This window comes from Callorhinus ursinus, unplaced genomic scaffold, assembly GCF_003265705.2.
Source record: "Callorhinus ursinus isolate GAN/ISIS: 27379988/994484 unplaced genomic scaffold, GSC_fseal_2.0 scaffold41, whole genome shotgun sequence".
In the NCBI taxonomy this organism is placed as follows: Eukaryota; Metazoa; Chordata; class Mammalia; order Carnivora; family Otariidae; genus Callorhinus; species Callorhinus ursinus.
The window spans coordinates 14,444,052-14,461,161 of NW_027397103.1; the positions used below are offsets into that span (position 1 = coordinate 14,444,052).

The 17,110-nt window shown below is 41.8% G+C and overlaps 1 long non-coding RNA gene across 2 annotated transcripts; it reads left to right on the forward strand.

Annotated features, from left to right (window-relative positions):
- Positions 1–4,517: 4,517 nt before the first annotated feature.
- On the forward strand, positions 4,518–15,411 carry LOC141370630 (uncharacterized). Of its 2 annotated transcripts, none has more exons than XR_012374825.1 (4): positions 4,518–4,586; positions 7,665–7,798; positions 11,169–11,448; positions 12,698–15,411. It is a non-coding gene; the product is annotated as an uncharacterized lncRNA (long non-coding RNA). The 2 variants fall into 2 exon arrangements; XR_012374826.1 differs by having other exon boundaries at positions 12,708–15,411.
- The last annotated feature ends 1,699 nt before the right edge of the window (positions 15,412–17,110 follow it).

The following is a 17,110-nucleotide window of genomic DNA, read 5'->3' on the forward strand; positions in this document are numbered from 1 at the left end:
CCTGATATATGATCTACTTTTAAAGATTTTTTTTTATTTATTTGCGAGAGAAAGAATGAGAGAGAGAGAGCACGAGAGGGAAGAGGGTCAGAGGGAGAAGCAGACTCCCCGCCGAGCAGGGACCCCGATGCGGGACTCGATCCCGGGACTCCAGGATCATGACCTGAGCCGAAGGCAGTCGCTTAACCAACTGAGCCACCCAGGCGCCCCACATGATCTACTTTTAAATTACTTTTCACTCTCCTCTGATTTATGTGTATGCAATTGAAACCTCTTTCCGCTTCAGCAGGGCTCATTGCCGTAGTGGTAACGATCTCCTTCACTTTGGGAATAATTACAGGGATTGCAACACAGTTTGGTTCTAAAGTGGTTAAAAATGGTTGTGCCTACAGCAGGTTCACAAAATCCTTGGAAATCGGCTCTTGAGAGTTGGCGGGATCTGCTTTCGGCACATTGCTCCTACCAAGCTTTTCCTGCTGCCTTTATGTTGAGGTATGGGAAGGCATAGGTATAAAAATGGCCATGAAATCTTTTTATTACCTCCATTAATTTGTAAAGGGGTTTGCATAATCCTCTTCTATCATTGTGCAACATCCCCGCTTCTGCCTGGTTTGGCATTGTCTGGATAAAAGAAAGTTAGACACTGCACACTAATTATTCATTAATAAGCCCAGATTAGTTGAGGCACAGAAAAGGCTTTTCTAATGGATTTGTTGAAAGTATCACTGGGTGATTGGAGGACTCCGCAAGTGACTTTGAACAGAGTTCTTGGAGTGAGTGGTGATAAATGAAAAGCAAATCGTGTAATAAATTCCAGCACTGACATTGTGATTAGAAAAATCACTAGCCTAAAAAGTTCTCATTTCAGATTTTGGAAGCAGAGAACTGCTACTTCCCGGAGCCAAATTTTCTCAGATCAAATCCCAGATACACTACTTACTTGCTGTGTGACTTTAGGCAGATTGCAATTTATGTGCCTTAGTTTCCTCCTCTATAAAATGGGTATGATGCCAACAGATCCCAAGTACTTTCAACAGCATGGCATAAAGTATGCCATCAGTAAGTGCCCACTGTAATTATCATTATACAGTGAAGGTATCTATCAGGGGCCTCAGAAGGACCTTCCGTCACACTCAAATGGGTCATCCGAGAAATTGTGATGTACATGAACTCCTTAGCCAGGTGCAGACAGGATTAAGGGAGAGATTGTATGGCGGTCTGGTTCTCCTCTGCATGTTGGGGACAGAGTAGGGAGCAAAACAAAGACTCACCCTCCGAAGATCTATTCAGTTCAGAACACCGACAACAGACATAGAGACCCATTCCCCCCTCTGCCACCGTCACGTGGGGTGGGTGCCAAGGGATTGAGAAATAGCTGCAGATTTCTTCAGGGTGTTTAAAGTGTCTTCCCCCATAAAATGATAGTTCAGTAGGGAAACCGAAGGAAGCAGGACAGATGGGCACTTCGAGGGGAAAACTGTTTCGGGTCAGGTCAGACCCTAGTCAGTATCCAGCCCTTTTAAGTACAACCTGCATAACTTTGGCTAAGTGGTGATCTCTCTGAAACTCAATTTTCACATCAGTCAATCAGGGATTAAAAATATGCCTCTCTTATAAAGCTACCGCCAAGACTAAATAACACCTTACATGTAAAATCTCTCAATAATGTTAGTGCACCACATCCACGCAATAAATGAGCGCTGTGATTCTTACCAACGCTCAGAGACTAAAAATCTTTGTCTTTTGCACATAATAGAATTGCACTCAATTCAGGGCATCAGACTGGCTCAGTTGGAAGATCATGTGGCTCTTGATCTCAGGGTCACAAATTCAAGCCCCATCGTGGGCATAGAGATTACTTCAATAAATAAACTTAAAAAACTAAAAAAAAAAAAAAAAGAATTGCACTCAATTTTATGATTATTCCCCCAAAGTGCCATGTCATGTGATATCGTATGTTGTGACAAATCTTTTCATTGCAATATTCCTGTATTTTATTTATTTTGAGAAATTCACATTTGGACGAAATCTGAATATAACGGACTATTGTAAATGTCCTGCTGGCACATTCTGGAAGTCCATATGGAAAAAAGTGACAATATATTTATAGCTACTTATTTATATCTTCTGAAGACCCCTTTTCTAAAAGTTTACTCAGATCTGAAATGAATAAGAGGCATGGTAATCATGTTTCTTCTGATATTCTCCTACATTTTGACTGTGAGGAGTATAAGAACAAGTAATCCTTCCATGAGCCCTCATTCTGTTTTATGTCTTTCTTTGTCAATACAAATGCCAGTCCTTTCAACCTATGTGAAAATAGCTTTGTTGTATGTATGGGTTGCCGTGTTTGAAACTGAACATCTATTACTCTCTTTTGAAGGATTTCAGAATGTGTTAATGGCAAGCAACTTTCAAGGCAATGAATGCTCTCCCTTAGATGTATCATTCACTTCCATGTAATGACTGAAAATGATCTCAGCATGAATGATTCCTGTATATGCTTCTCAGTATCGCAAACTGCTATATAGCCTGACCATATAAGTACATATTTGCATAACATGGACAATCAAATAAGATACCAGAAGAATCTTTTGATCAGCATAAGTAGTTTGTGATTCATTGTTTCTTTATTTAAAAATACCTGTTGAAGGGCACCTGGGCGGCTCAGTCATTAAACATCTGCCTTTGGCTCAGGTCCTGATCCCAGGGTCCTGGGATCGAGCCCCGCATCAGGCTCCTTGCTCAGCGGGAAGCCTGCTTCTCCCTCTCCCACTCCCCCTGCTTGTGTTCCCTCTCTGGCTGTGTCTTTCCCTGTCAAATAAATAAATAAAATCTTTAATAAAAAATAAAAATACCTGTTGATTACTGGGATTGACTTAACTGGTGCAAAGTTATTTAATAATTTATGAATTGATCAACCCTCTGACTAGATAAGAATGCCAATATTCAGGCATTTTGTCTATGAAACCACATATATTTCTTACACACACACACACACACACACACACACACACACACACACACACGGCTCCATCAAATAAGGCATCTGGACCATGATCGGGCTCTGAAAGCAGTAATTTTCCTTTTTTCTATAAGGACATTGAAGATGCTCTTAACAATGAGCTATGGGAGAATAAGAACCAGGGGACATTGAAGTTAAAAGGGCATTTATTTGGGAAAATAATGAGTGAATAAGGAATAGCCAACTGTTCAAATCTTTGTACTGACTATAGTCTAGAATGATTAAACATCTCTCCCCAAGTGTGGTATATAACACTCCACTGTAAAAAGGCTGAGGATTCTCACCAAACGAACATACCCATATCCTCCCCACTTTAATACTGTGACTCCTCCAGTATAACAGCTGATTGGTATGGAACACTAGTTTTCTTTATTCATCAAATATTTATTGAATACCTGTGATGTGCCAGGAATTATGAAGATAAAGCACCAATGACTCTGCCCTCAAAAACATAAATTGAACATTGAGGAAACCAAATCTAAGTTAGAGTACGGCATAGATAAAAAAGTCAGGGATGATGGATTGGGCATACAGAGGCAAAATGTGGCTAGGGCATATGTCTGGGTTCTGGTCAAACTCATCTCAAATCCCAAACCAGTCACCTTTGAGGGGACGGACTTGAGTTACCTGCAGAGAAAGGGGTGCTCAAATCTTCATCAAGGGTGCAAATGCTTGTATTTTCTTTTAGTTCTGCTTAATTTTGCTTTATATATTTTAAGGCTATGTTATTGGGTTCATACAATTTTAGAATGGGTATAAGTTTCTGGAGGATTCATTTTTTTCCTCTTATTTAGTTTCATTAATTTTTGCTATGTTAAAGTCTACACTACTAGCATATACAAATATAGAATAGTTATACTTTCCTGGAGGATTAACTTTTTCTGATTGTGAATAGTCATTTTCTAACTATATTATTTCTTAGTTTAAATTCTACTGGATCAGATATTAATATAGCTATAGATTTAATTGTGTGGTATATCTTTTTTTATCCTTTGAAATAAAATTTTTCTGTGGGGGCGCCTGGGTGGCTCAGTTGTTAAGCGTCTGCCTTCGGCTCAGGTCATGATCCCAGGGTCCTGGGATCGAGTCCCGCATCGGGCTCCCTGCTTGGCAGGAAGCCTGCTTCTCCCTCTCCCACTCCCCCTGCTTGTGTTCCCTCTCTTGTTGTGTCTCTCTCTGTCAAATAAATAAATAAAGTCTTAAAAAATTTTTTTTCTGCATACTAATTTTACATGTGTATCTCCTGTAAGTACTTTATAGTTTTTAAATCCCATCTGACATCTTTGACTTAATCCTTTACATTTTATGTACTTGAACCCTCGTGCTTTCAGCACTTTTGGGTACACATGTTATATAGCAATACAAAGTTTACTTTTAATGATGAATTCTCATGTACCTATTTTTCATAGTTGTTAAGAAGATCAAATGACAAAAAATGTGTAGAATTTCTGACATAGACTATGTAATTAGAATTTTTCAATTCTGTCCCTGAACTTCAAAATGTAGGAGACTGAAAAATTTTGATGAACTCAGTTGAAAAAGAAGTGCATGGAAAACGTGGGTAAGTCTTGCACTTTGTGTGTAAATTTAACTTGCTATCCTATTGGCTATGAACACACAGTTAATTAGTTCTTATGATATTTACATCATATACTCTTTAAAAACATGCTACAAAAAATCATGGTCAATGTATTAGGAAGTGTCCAAGTGAAGGTGCTGATGGGATCATCAGACTTGCCGATTTTAGATCCTCTGAATCAGTATCAGAATTTTATAACATATGGCAGCATTTGCTGCCCTGGATAGTTCATCTTAGTCATTTAAAGCTAGGATTTGGGGGCATCTGGGGAGCTCGGTGGGTTGAGATTTCATTTTGGCTTGGGCCATGATCTCAGGGCTGTGAGACCGAGCACCGTGTCAGGCTCTGCATTGGGTGTGGAGCCCCCCTGGGATTCTCCCTCTCCCTCTCCCTTTGCCCCTCCCTCTGATCATGCTCTCTCTCTTTTTCACACACAAAAAATAATAAATAAATAAATAAATAAATAAATAAATAAAAATAGGATTTAAAGATCCCTAATTTAAAAAAACAGGGATAAAGGATCCATCTCTCAGGATTATCTTTAAGATTTAATAAAATAATTCATGTGAATATTTTGGCATAAAATAAATGTTCAACACATTTTAATCACTTGTTCTGCTTTATTTCCATTATGCTTAAAATTAGGGAAAGTAAGACACCAGCTACTGCTTAGCTAGTGCTATGCAGATGGGAAACCTTTGAAACACTTTTAAAAACACATCAGTTTTAAGTTTTTAAACTTTGAAAGCAATTGACCATAGAGTTTTACTTTGGGCAGATTTATAATATTTTTAAATCTTTAAACTATGTGTTTATGGCAACGTATTTATGGAAAGACTGGTTTTTTTTCTTCAATTTTACCATGTTACCATAGTAATTCTTTTGAAAAATTAAGCAATTGTGAAGCTTGCATCTTGCCTCCAGTCTGTTGGGGGAGGTAAAGGAGATGGGGAGGTGACTGACAGAGAATATTCTTTAATATGCATGCAACCAACGCCATTCACAGCTAGGTAATGAAAGAAAAGAACAGCAGAAGCATGCTCAAATCCTTCTACTTTACCTTTCTGCCTCTCCAAGCTTTTTCTGTACGTGTGCATGCATATATGTGTGCACACACAAATGTGCACATCTATGTATACACACAAATATTGTCGCTTGAAATGTAGAAAACACTCAAGTTCCACAGAAACACAAATGAGATGGGTAGTGATGGAAGGATAATTTTTACTGCACGTTCCAAGGCAGAACTCACACTGAGGATGCAATCATGGGTTTAAATGGAAAGAGAACACTTCAGTTTTGGAGACTTTGCATGAAGCACATAGTTATCATAGAGATCAAAGTACATTTGAATATGGCATCAAAGGGAATGTGGGCAGGAGCAGAAGGACTGTTGGACAAGTGGTGATTTAGGTTGGTGGAGAAAGAGCTCTTGAACTGGCCATGTTTAAATCTGGGATGATTAATTTTCCAACCAGCATGTCCAAACCCTGGTGGCAATATGGCGGCCTCTACAGGTCCCAGGACAAAAGCAAGTGAAATCTGCATGGGCATTTTAGCAAAATAAACAGAGACAACTGCAATATTTGTCTGCTTTATGTCTTGATATAAGTGGACTATTTTCTTTCTCTCTCCTTCTTTCCTTCCTTCCTTCCTTCCCTCTTTTCTTTCTTTCTTTCTTTCTCTCTTTCTCTCTCTCTTTCTTTCTTTCTTTCTTTCTTTCCAACCTCCCACTGTGGAAACATGAACTCTGGGCATCAGGGAAGAGCCTGGTGATTCATTACCTAAAATAATATATTTTCATTCTTAGCTAAAGCAACTCAAGTCTGTTCTTTTTGCTTCATTACCCGCTTCCTCAGACTCCATGAAAATTCTCATGCATTATATGGTTCTTAGGTTAAAACAGAGTGAAATCTGAGGCTATTGAAATTCAGCATGAGGAAGCGGAGGCAGAATATGACCACGTTAATAACGCAATTTGCTTCGGAAGCTACTTGTGAAATTTCTCTTCTCTCCTCCTGGGCACGGCTCAGGTGCTATGGGAAGCAGTCATTGTCAGAGACCCTGAACTTCAAATACATTTTAAGTGGAGTACCAAATACTGCCAAGTAGGGACTGCTGAATTAACTGCCCCTGAATGTCTCCATTTCTGCTCAGGATAGGTCAGGAATACGCTGAGGTACCAGACATCACATCGGACAGCAAGTTAGGGGCAGGCTGAGGGAGTTTCTAGCTAGGTGAATTCACCTTGCTGCACATCAGTTTCTTTTTACATAAACTGAGAGGTATTGATGGTCCTGTTCAATGCTGAAACAATATTCTTATGTTTTAAAGCCCAAAAGGTAAATTGTCTTACATAACTGAAAAATCCAGGTATAAAACAGGCTTTAGGCGAAGTTAGATTCAGGGGGCGGCGGGTGGAGGGAGGTGCTAAAAACATTCTCATTGGATCCCTTCTTCTCTATGATGGCTTCAAATTTATGAAGTTCCTTCAAATTGGTAGCAGAGATGTCTGCAGGGAATTCTAAACTTCATCTTTATAGCTTATGATTCCAAAGGAAAAAAGCGCATTAAAAAACCTTATAGTGTTAAACTCAAAAAGTCCTGCCAAGTTGGTTACAGATCATCATGACTGACATCTTCATAGCTTATAATCCCAAAGGAAAACTACAATATATTGCTTAGGGAAACTATAAACAGAGTGATAGAGAAATATCTCATGCTCGGGGATCAGAATACTCAATATTGTTGAGATGCCAATTTCCCCCAAATTGATCTATAGATTCAGTGAAATCCTGTTACCATGACACCAGGCTTTTTGACAAGTTGAATGTGGGGGCAGATTTTAAGGCACCCTCCAGGGGTTTGTGCCTCCATGTAGTCTCCTCCCCTTGAGTGGAGGCAGAACCTGTGACTTGATTCTAACATATAGAATATGGCAAAGTGATGGGAGACCACTCCTGGAATTACATAAAAGATACGACTGTCTTGCTGGTGGGTTTGCTCTAAAATCTTTCTCTGTCTCTGTCTCTCTCTCTCACATTTGCTGGCTTGAAATAGGAAGTTTCTGTGAATCCCTACAGCTGCAAGGAAACGAATTCTGCCAACAACCCAAGTGATTTTGGAAGTGGGTCCTTTCCTGGTCAGGCTTTCAGATGAGGACTCAGCCCTGACAGCCACCATGATTGCAGCCTGTGAGAGCCTAAGCAGAGGATCTGGGAAAGCTGGGCCCAGATTCCTAACCCATAGAATCAGTCAAACAGTAAATGTGTTGTTTTAAGCTGCATGCTTCTGGTAAGAGAAAATTATGACTACAAATAAATAATACACTTAGTCTAAAATTTGTAGATAATTGCAAAGGACCTAGGATGACCATGTAGGGCCAGAAAAATTTCTTTGGCTTGTCTAATAACTAAATTAACATAATAGATTAACAGGAGAAAAACCAATTTCCTACATACAGGAGTCCCTTAAAAATATGAGACTCCCTGGCATCAGGAAATTGAGGTTTATAAACCATCCTGAGCTAAGGAAAAGGGACCAAGTGCCTGGGGCTTCAAAGGGATGGAAGACAATTCACAGGAAGATGGGAAGATCAGGTGTTTTGTAAACCAATGTTTGCCATGCCATGCAGATAAGTCTTTCTGGTGTAAAAAGTTACCTGGCTGGCTCAGTCGGTAGATTTTAAAGATTTATTTATTTATTTATTTGAGAGAGCGAGAATGAGCGAGAGAAGGAGAGAGAGCACATGAGAGGGGGGAGGGTCAGAGGGAGAAGCAGGCTCCTCACTGAGCAGGGAGCCCGATGCAGGGCTCGATCCTGGGACTCCAGGATCATGACCTGAGCCGAAGGCAGTCGCTTAATCAACTGAGCCACACAGGCGCCCCAGAGCATACAATTCTTGATCTCAGGGTGGTAAGTTCAAGCCTCACGTTGGGTGTAGGAGATTAGTTAAAAAAAAAAGTTATCTCTGCTAATAGCTCTCTCCTGGTACTGGTTTCCTACCTGAATTCTTTTAGGCACTTAAGGAAGAAGTTAAAAGCTCTTCCTGAGTCTGCCAGGCCCACATTATCTTCAGTTTGAAATAATCCACCTACCCAAGTGGCACATTTTGGGGTGGTGTATTCTACTCCCCTTCAATCAAAACAGTTTCATAAAGAAGAACATAGTTGGAGAACTTCCATTATTTCTTTCACCATCTAATATGGAGCTACTACCTTCACGATAGTCTAGCATCAGCATATAGATTGACATGGAGGTCGATGGAACAGATTGGAGTCTCAAAACAGAGTTACACGTACATGCTCCATTGATTGCTGACAATTCAATGGCAAATTTTCAACAGAGTGTTAAAAACAATTAGATGGCCTTACACATTAGAAAAAAAAGAAAAGAACCTGGACCCTTAGTTCACTGCATTTCTAAAGATTAATTCACACTGAACTGAAGATTAAATTTAAGAGTTACAACTGTGCATCTTCTAAAGGAAAACAGGAGAAAATGTAAATGACCTTCAGTTGGGCAAAGATTTTTCAAATAGGACAAAAAGAGCATAAACTATTAAAAATGTTCATTTTGACTAATTCAAAATTAAAAACTTCTTCTCTTCCAAAGACATTTTAAGAAACTATGGATGCAGTCGATGGATTGGGAGAAAATATTTGAAATATATCTACCTAATAAAAGCCTTTTTACCCAGAATGCAGAAAGGTCACTTACAGGTCAATGCTGAGCATACTGACAACCCAATTGAAAAAAACAAGTGCAAATGATCTTAGTAGACATCTCGAGAAAGATATATAAATGGTAAATAAGCTCAAGAAAAGATACTTAACAGCATTAGCAATTGGGTAGATGCAAATTCGGTTCACAGTAAGACATTACTCCACGTTCACCAAAATGCCTAAAACCGAAGACTGAAATCACCAAAAGCTGGGGAGTCAGTCTATTTCTGGCGGGAATGCAAAGTGTTACGGGCACTTTGGGAACGTGCGACAGTTCCTTAGAAGAGTTACGCAAACACTTACCATATGTCCCAGCGATTCCACTCCGGGCGTTTACGCAACAAGAAATGAAAACTGGAGTTTGCACCGAGATTCTAATGTACAAAACTGCTTTGTTTAAAATAGCCTCAGACTGAAAAGAACCCAAACACCCATCTGTGGTACAAGGATAAACAAACTGTGATGTATCCAGACAATGGAACGCCACTCAGTAATTGAAAAGAGCAAATCACCCATACGCAGAAACGTCTGAGTGGATCTCAAAGCAGTGTGCCAAGGGAAAGAGGACAAATACCAAAGGCAACATATTGGATGGGATTCATGTATGTGGAACTCTAATAAAAGCTCACACAGGGATAGAAAATTAGCGGTTGTTCGGGGGTGGTGGCAGACAGTGACCTCAGGGGCACAGGAGAGGACATTCAGGGGTGATGACAACGTTTGTGGTGGCTGGTACCTGGTTGATCACATTTGTCAAAACGTATAGAATCACGCACTTATAACTTGAATTGTACTGAATGTAAATTGTACCTCAAGAAAGCTGATCAGACATACATTAACAATATAAAATAGTGTACTTAAGTTGACACCATGAGAATATGGAGGTGAATAAAACATGACCCCCCCACCCCACCAAAAACTTCCAGCCTAGAAGAAGAAATAGGCACATGTATCACGAGCTATAATCCACGGCAAACTGTGATGAATCATATGATCTCCTATGAATTGAGATTGCATTTGTTCTAAGTAATAGGGATTCACCACAGTGATTCAATAAGAGGAGGTTACATTTCTCTTATAGAAAAATCTAGTTGATAGGCGCCTGGGTGGCTCAGTTGGTTAAGCAACTGCCTTCGGCTCAGGTCATGATCCTGGAGTCCCGGGATCGAGTCCCGCATCGGGCTCCCTGCTCAGCGGGGAGTCTGCTTCTCCCTCTGACCCTCCCCCCTCTCATGCTCTCTCTCTCTCTCTCTCTCTCATATTCTCTCTCTCAAATAAAAAATAAATAAAATCTTTAAAAAAAACCATATTAAAAAAAGAAAAATCTAGTTGATGATATTAATTCAGGAGCTCAAAGAAGTCAAGGTGGATGTCTTTGCAATTTTTCTGGCTTATTCTCACGGTTGCAAAAATCCCGCTGCCTCTCCAGCCATCACAACCTAATTCCAGGCAAAAAAGGGTAGCGTGAGAGGAAAATATCTGCCAGGTTTCCCCCATATCAGTGTAGCAAATACTTCCCAAGAACCTCCCCCCTCCACTGGAGACAACGCTAAGCACTTATTAGTCAGAATTGGGTCATATCACCACCCACAGCTGCAAGTAAAGCAAAGAGAAAAGACAATACTCGTGCTTTGAACAAAATATGGGTTGCTGAGGTTAATGAAAGAAAGCAGAATGCCACAGAATAGGAAGCTAAAAGAAATTATCATGTACCAATCAAAGTTAGTGCCATAAAGGCATCGTAAAAGAGGAAGAAATCGATTTCATCTGAGAAAAAGCACTGAGCCAGAATCTCATACTGTGAATTGCAAAGTCTCTTTTCCTGTCTCTGGGATTTCAGTGTTTTACTCGGGCTTGTGAGCACTGTAGTGTTGGATGGCGTGAGACCAGAGAGGGAACCGGTGTCTTCCATTGCCCAGAACCAATGATGCTGAATACGACTGTTCCTCTGGACACAACAGAACCGACTCGTGAGTTGCAACACCTCCAGAACCCAAGAAACCGAACCCTAGCAACGATGAGGAGAACTTCCTCCATCTTTCAAAATATCAACATTTCAAAGGAACTTCACTGTAACTAAACCCGGTGTTTTGAAAATCAAAGTTACCTTGAGTTTCAAGGTAGGTCATTTGCTTGACACGGGATCTGTCATAGAACGGTGTTTATGGTGAGTGTTTATGGGGAGCAGGGTATTTGAATGAGTGAGCTGCAGTCTTCTTAGTTATTCATTACTCATTATTCATGGAGATGTAGTAGGTTGTTGCTGGTGTGCGGGATCCAGCCTAGACGTGAGGACAGGCTTTCCCCCCAACCCCGGTGCATACAGTCCTGTGGGGGGAGGGAGGGGCTGGTCCTGAAGAATCACATGGTCAAACATCAGTTTGTCTGAGAGGTCAGGGAATTCTTCTGTGAGCAGCTGACTTGGTCTCCTGCCTGGCAGATGGATGAATAGGAGATGAGAAGATGCAGGTGAGGGAGACAGGAGCCCCGGGCAGAGGGGGCAGCACATATCCAAGCCCCCCTGGGGCAGGAGAGACCATGACAAATACCGGGAGCTCAGCGAAGGTCCTGGGAGGCTGGAGCCAGAAAATGAGATGAACATGAGGGAGGAAGACAGGACGTTCCTCTTGAACAGGGAGGTGGCCCCACCTGATTGGTGGTTAAAGCACCACTTTGGCTGCAGTTGGGAGACCAGGTCGGGTAGACAGGAGTGGGGGGGTGTCCTGCCGTGCACGCAGCTGCTGGATGAACAACATGAGGACATCTCATTATGCCAAGCCCTGTGCTAAGTGCTTGGGCTGCAGTCTCTCATTTACTCCCTAGCACAACTGGAGGAAGGGAGAAATATTAACATCTTCGTGGTGCAGGGGAGGAAACTGGGGCTCAGAGAACACAGGGGTTTGCAGCGTTAGGGCTGGGACACGAAACCAGGCATCTGGCTTCTCGGTGCGTGTTCTTCACCCCGGAGAGCAGTTGCTCAAACAGGTCTGAGCAGCCTCAGGTAATGTTTTGGAGTAGGGGGTTGTGCACAACGTCACTGAGTTTGCGATGGGCTCCAATAAGACAGGCGGATATGAAGCTGGGAGGTGCATGTAGAATTAAGAATTATGTACACACATACTTCATGAGTAAACACAAGTTGTCCGGACCAAAAAACAGGGGGCGGTAGGGTTTTGGGGATGGTGGACTCCCCGGCTAAGCAGATGCAGATGTTGTCCCTTTCTGCCTCAGGCTTGTTGCTCTGCAGATGTGGAAGCCAGAGTGGCCGGATAGTACGGCTTCTCCAGGAGCTACCAGAGCCCTGGAACGGAATGGAAAAAAATCTCCCAAGTTTCAAATTCAGGTAATCAACTCTATTTTTGTCTTGAGCATCATACAGGTTAACACCAAACGGGCAAAGCAGACGAGAAACAGGCCCTTAGAGAAATCACTGCCTGCAGAGATCTGTTTAAAACCTCGAGATTCGATTTCTGGTTTGGGATTTGAGCTGCCCTGAGTTGTTTCAGACGAGTGGTCCGGAAGCTGTGAGCACAGCCTGGTGGGCCTGGTCGCTGCTTCTGAGCAATTCCAACAATCCTCCTCACTTGAGGCCGTGGGGACCCGCTTCTGCTACTTAAGACATGGGCTTCACGTCGGAGCCCGGAGGCACGGAAGAATGAACTTGCGTCATCCATCAGAAGGCACGGTGCACAAAGCCTCCCAGCGTCTGGAGGGCATTATCACTCCAAATTACTGGATGTTTTCCACCCTGCACGGGTCTCTGCCCTGCGAGGAGTTCAAACCACAGCTTTGAATTACAAATTTAATAAGAAAACCAACAATGGGGGAAGTAAGTTGAAGTGAGTGCACAACTTTCTCCTGAGTTAGAAGCCACGCTCTCTTGCTGGTGAGCGGCATAGCTCCCATTAACTAATTAGATTTGCATCTGCAAATGAGGCCAGGGAGTCTAATGCTGCCTTCCACTGCTCCTTTGAAATCCTAAATAGAAGTGTGGACACAGGTTTAGCAACACAATGAAAATAAAATCAAGTTTGAATGGAAAAATCCATTGATTTTTTTCCTATGGGCAGAAGTAAAACAATTTAGTGCTTTTTGAACTCAAGCAACTCTTAGTCTCTGTCCATTCCAATTAAGTGTGCAAGGAAGAAATGATTCTGTATGTTAATGAAAGACTGAATCAAATTGAGGGTCAAGGTCCTTTTAGTGGATAAAACTTATCAATAAATAGACACACGAGGGGAAAAAAGTGCATTTTTTTTAATTAAAAGTAAACTCCGCGCTTTTTCTTTGATGTGGAATAAGGATTTTTGTTGTGTTGTTATAGTTGTTGTATTTAGGTTTTGTTCCCCTTTTTTTTTCTTTTTGGTAGAGGCTCCATTGAGATCAAGACCTGAGCTGAGATCAAGAGCCAAATGCTAACTGACTGAGCCTCCCAGGCGCCCCTTTGTTTTACTTTTTAAACAAATCAAACCACTAGGTTTTACACTCCACAAGGGCGGGTACCAAAACCCTTTGAGAAACCAACGTCCAATGTGAGTTTCCTCAAAGGATGCTGGGAACTGCGGTGGGTTTTCAAACACACGTGCTATTGTTTCGGGCAGCCATTTAGTTTGTGTTGTAGGGTCTGAGAATGATGGACACCTGGATGTCTTGGCATTCTTAAAAGATGGTGATCTATATGGGATGGTTGTGGATTTGGAGATTTCAGAAATTTAGAAAATACAGAAATTAGGGATATGTGCTCTTCCTCTGCCCAAGTCTTGGCTAAATCTCACCCCATCTGTGTTTCCTTTCCTTTTGTTGGATCGGATCACTGTGTCCCAGCTCTGAGGAGTGTGTCAGTTTCCAAACAGAAAGCACGTGTAGCCTGTTTATAGTTACTGCGTTCCACCTTCCAACCCTCTGGTTGTAAATAATATTGATAAATTGTATTCCACCCCCTTTCTTCACAGTTCAGTGAGGAATACTATTTATTTGCAGAAAGACCCTGACAACATTTTTCTGATAATCCAATTTCTAAGCCAAAGGGCTTCCTGCCTTAATGAAAGATAAACATTGCTTATTGTTCCTAAATTTTATGATAATCCTAAAATTACTACTCTCCACACCAGAAATCAGTCTATCACTGAGCATCTAAACCAGTGGCTCTTGACTGGGGCCAAATTAGTCCTCCCGGGGAAACTTGGCAGCGTGAAGACATTTTGGGAGTGATTCTGCAGGTGCTGGAGACCCGGCGTTGCTACGGGCAACCAGCGCACAGAGCCCAGGGATGCTGATAAGCATGTCTCGGTTCAAGGACAGCCCGCACCAGAGAACCCTCTGGCTCTGTGTCAACACTGTTCAGGTTGGAAAACACTGGTTTAAACCAAATGGTCTACAATTTAGAAAGATTTCCCACTTGAGGGAGAAGTGATTATGTCAGAGTGGAGAAACAACTCTCTTTCAATGAGGGGCAAACTATTTTTACAACATGCTCGTGTCCGTGGTCATCGCTGCTCCAAGTCCTGCACTGATTCCCCGGAGACATAGATCAATTCGTATTTATCAGCAGAGAGAAAGCTGGAGCACTCCTCTGCAGATGGTTCCAATTCCCAGCACCTTCTTGGCAGCGGGGAGCGCTGGTGAGTGGCCGGACCAGCACTGAGTCAGAACACAACGCTCCAAATTACAGTGTAGAAGGTGTCCAGATTGGCTTCTAAAGATTAGTCTGGGTAATAGTAAAGGTTCAATAATTGATGGCTTTCACTAATAGCTCTAAATTGCAAATCAATGTTCTTTGTTCTTTGCTTCCGTAAATTAATGTATTAAGGAGGGGGAAAAAAATCCACACATAACCCTTGAAAAATGTTGCAAAAATCTCATTCAACTCTTAAGAAACAAAACTATGCTGTCATTAATATCAGATATTTTCAGGAAATGAAAAACTAAATATCATTAGCTATTATAAGGCAACCTGTATATTCCTGCCCAAATGTTAGTGTTTGTTTTCAACCACGAGATAATTTTGTGGGTAAGTGTCAGTGCATAGAAGTGATAAACAGCTATTCAACATGTATATACATATACATGTATATATGTATATATTTATATTTCTTGTGAATTTTCTAATTAGATTAAAAACATGAAAGAAAAATTCTGACTCTCTATCATAATTTAATTTGACATTTACAAATATTTTGGCTATATTTTCATTTTTTTAAAAGAGTTTATTTATTTGAGAGAGAGAGAGTGAGAGAGAGAGCACGAGTGGAGGGGAGGGGTAGAGGGAGAGGGAGAAGCAGACTCCCCGCTGAGCAGGGAGCCCGATGACGCAGGGCTGGATCGCAGGACCCTGGGATCATGACCTGAGCTGAAGGCAGACGCTTAATCCACTGAGCCACCCAGGTGCCCTTGGCTGTATTTTCAAACAGGTGCACTATAGGGGAACAGCCCCACCATAGTAAATATCCATGAACAAATCCACAGAGGCCACTCAAGCAAAAGCTTGACCACACTTCATGGGAGCTCAGAAGGACCCCTGGTAATTTTCCCAGAGCACGACAGGGTTGGAGGCCTGTGGAGGCTGAGACCCTCTCCCTGGAAGGCTGTCATGAGACCTGGCCTCCTGGGCACTGAGGAAGTAGGAGGCTTTTTGCTCCATGTCCCTCACACGGAGCACAGACCACAAAAACACTTAGTTGCAGTCCAGGACTGACTCAGGCAATAGGAGGTAGTCACTTTGTCGTGTCTTTTGGCCCCTTTCAGTGTCATCCCTTCTGGTGTGGGACAAGGACCATGGGGAGCTAGCACTCTTCTCCATCCACATAAGCAATAAACTGAATCTAACAGAGGTTTACTGTGTCTCTGTTGGTGGAATCAGTCTGGCCTTCACCTTGGCCTTGTCTGGGCATCTCATGCCTACAATGAGGAAGGAAGAGCCCATGGGAGCCAAGTAGAGAAAGCATATAGGATGCTGACTTGGGATAACTTATACTTTTGGGAACAAAAATCCCAGTAGGTTCCAGGGAAGGCAGCACAAGGGAGGGAAACAGGATGATTGCACATAAATAGGGAACAGTGGAAAGTATGCAGAACCAAAGAATCAGGCTCCTTCTACAAGGGGGCTGGGCCAAGCTCCAGGCAACTGTTGCCATGGAGAAATGTGAGCTTGAATCGACTGTTTCTTCCCGATAATTCCATCAGCACATACTGTGCATTTGACTCCATTATGGTTGCCATTTATACAAGAGATCCCTTCTGGTTTCACCTGCACAACCACATTCTATTTCTAGTTCTGCTACTTCCAGACTTGGTTGTATTAAGCAATTATTTTTTTTTCTATTAAAGAGGAAATGATATCAGCTTTTATTAGTTTGGGTGATTTCAAATACACACAAAAAAATTGCAATAACAGAAACCTGACTCCAGACTAACCTAGAAAACAAGGAACTTGCTCATTGTGTAAGTAGGCAACTGTGTACATAGCTAGTTGATTCAGGGGCTCAGGGGTGTCCTAAGGACATATTCTCTCTGTCAGAGTAAAGGAAATCTCCAGAACAATCTTCTTCACACTCTGCACCTGAAGAGGCAATGACTGAGATTCACCAGGACACAGAGCTTGAGAGGCAAGGGCAGGTCAGAGCAGAGCATCATCCCCTAAAGACTCTAAACATCACCATCTAATACTGAACAGGAAGGAAGCTCATTCTGTGAGGCTCAAGATCGCACTGATACCACAACCTTGCCACACTTCATCTGAGAAGAAAACTACAGGTTAATTATCTCTTATCAATGTAGACACAA